The sequence below is a fragment of the Cyprinodon variegatus genome, unplaced genomic scaffold (assembly GCF_000732505.1).
Source record: "Cyprinodon variegatus isolate N-32 unplaced genomic scaffold, C_variegatus-1.0 Scaffold58, whole genome shotgun sequence".
In the NCBI taxonomy this organism is placed as follows: domain Eukaryota; kingdom Metazoa; phylum Chordata; class Actinopteri; order Cyprinodontiformes; family Cyprinodontidae; genus Cyprinodon; species Cyprinodon variegatus.
In genome coordinates this window covers 1305353-1308163 of record NW_015150511.1, presented here as the reverse complement: position 1 = coordinate 1308163, position 2811 = coordinate 1305353, and positions in this window count along the sequence as shown.

Here is a 2811-nt window from a genome sequence, read left to right as displayed (position 1 = left end):
TCTGCTTCATCACCTGCAACGAGATGTAAAAAGAACAGAACAACCGAAAGACATGGTACGAGACATGCAATAAAGCAACACCTTGAAAGTATTGCTGAAGTAGTATTATCAAGTCTGACATGTACTCTGTGTTACCTGAAGATATGAATGTGGGCTTTCTGTATGGAAGTGAATCTATGAGTACCTGGAGCCAAGCACTACACAAGTTACTAATAAACACACGTATTCTGGTCAACTATAATAAAACAAAAATAAAAACTGAAGTCAATTAATTCAAAACAAAATAACTACATTAAAAAGCCCTTTAAAATAGATAAATTGCTCCTGCATTCATGCTGTTTAGTCAAATACCTCAGAGTAGTCAGCTGTCAGTTCATGCAAAACATTTACTTTGAGATGTTTGATGGACCAAGAAGCTTGGTTCTTTTCTCTACTGAACTTGAAGGAGCTAAAGCAGGACAGCGGCAGGGTGGTAGTAAGCTTCCCGTGGAAACTCGCTGACGTGGAGACATGGTAGGTGTCCCTAAAAGGTTTTCACATCCCAGATTTTAAGTTGTACTTGTATGCGACTTGAATCGTTCAGCTCAAAATACTTCAGCACATAATAATCACTACATCAAATCTCCAGAGGTGTCAAAAGTATTAATCTTTATTACTCAAGTAAAAGTATAAATCCTTCTGTTTAAAAACACTTTTGTAGAAGTATTCATTTTATTTTTTGCTCAAGTAAAATTGTAAAAGTGCCAGTTTTAAAACTACTTAAATTATAAAAGTTAAATAATGCATCAAAAACTTTTAAGGACAGTTGTTTTAAACCTTATGCTGGTTACTGCGCAACTGTATTAAAGAAACTTCTTTCTACAATTTTTGATGATAACTTTTTAGAACTAATGGTAAAACTGACAAGTTTAACTTTACATCATCTTGAACTTTTGTAACTCTGTCTCCTTGAACCCTCTGGCAGATGGCCGAGCCTGGTTCTGCTGGAGGTTTCTTCCTGTTCAAAGGGAGTTTTTCCTCTCCACTTTCGCTACAAGCATGCTTAGTGTGAGGGATTGCTGAAGAGTCAATAAGTCGATGCAATCAACTGGTTTTCCTTAGATAGAAAACTTTGAATCAATCTGACTGGATGATCTGGTTGAATTATAAAGTGCCTTCAGATGACGTGTTGTGAATTGGTGCTATAGAAATAAACTGAATTGTATTGAATTGAACAGCTATTTATTTTGGTGTAGAATCGAATCCAGCCACAAATAAATTAATTGTTTAGATGAATCTAATTGTTTTGATTGATTTTTTTTTTTATACTAACAGGCAATAAAGTAAATTACCTTAAATTAAATCAAACTAATGAGTCTAATTCTGAAATGTAAGAGCTATAGAGACAATTGCAAAACAAATGTAAGGAGTAGAAGTGAAAAGTTGCATAAAAATTAATTACTCCTGTAAAGTATAGATAGCCAAATTTCTACTTAAGTAAGATAAAGTATTTGTTCTTTGTTACTTGACTTGCAAATCTCTATAATAAGTATTTAGTTTTTATTGTGTTTGATTAATAATAGTTTATTATGCAATAAGTGAGAAATCAATAATGTGAAAGAAAATTCAAGCCAGGCATGCATGCAAAATGGGTATGGAAGAACAGACTAAAGCCAAAACCCTGATGTGAAGCTGCAGAGAAGCATCCTCTGCTTAACATATAAGAAAAAAAAGCAAAAAAAGAAGTGATGCATAATTACAATGAACCTGTTTATTATTAATCAGCCTCTGAGGTTGGAGATCCAGCGGAGGCTGACAGCTCGGTCAGAGAGAGTAAAGAGCGTGGACCTGCACCCCACTGGGCCGTGGATGGGGATCAGCCTGTTATCTGGGACTGTGTCATCTGGAACCATGAGACAAGGGTGTCTATGAACCACTAACTGATTATCCCTCTCTTTCTTTATATCCATACATTTCATTCAAGCATTCAGTTATTAAACAGGCTTAAAAAGTATTCAGACCCCTTGAATGTGGAGTGAATATTCTTCCGTTATTGCTGCACAAATGGTAAATGTTAATTTGGAAAAAAAAACTAAAACCTTTTGGAAATTTAAATAAAAATAAAAATCCAGAAATTACACTTTGAAAAATTAGGAAAGGTTTTGAGAGCAACTTTGAGTCTTTGTACATTTTTTATTATCCAAGAAATTTTTTCAGTTTTTTTTTTTCAAAACATATATTTTATCTTTTCATTATGTATATCTTCAAATAAAAGTTTCCCCCACTAAATTGCTGTTTTTTTAGATAGATTTTTACAGATATCAAAGTGTGTTTTCCAGATCACATTCTCTTCACATCTGGGGGCGGGCTTTGCTCTGGAATCAGAGCTATATTGGTCTGCATGGACGTCACTCACAACATTGCATTGGTCAAGAAGGAGCATTTGTTTTGGGATTGAAACGAAGATCATGTGATCTTTGAAACACAATTTGAAAGTAATCGAGTAGTAGTTAGTAAAGCTCATTCGGAAAAAGAGAGACAAACAAATTTGAAAATATAAATATGAAATTTTTGATTAAAAAAAATATTACAAAATCTTTAAATTTTTGAAAAAAAAAAGAAAAAAAAAAAAAGAAAATTTTTTAAATAATTTGATCAAGAAAAAGATGTCCGGCTTAAAAGGAGCTATGGCTGGATTCCCAGTGACTGCTCCCCTGCTGGTATGCAGCTGTCTACTGATCAGAACACTGATTAGACAACCCTTTTCCTAACCTGACTCCGCCAGATGGATTTGCTCCGCATATCCATCTGGAAACCTTCCGTTGAAGTAAT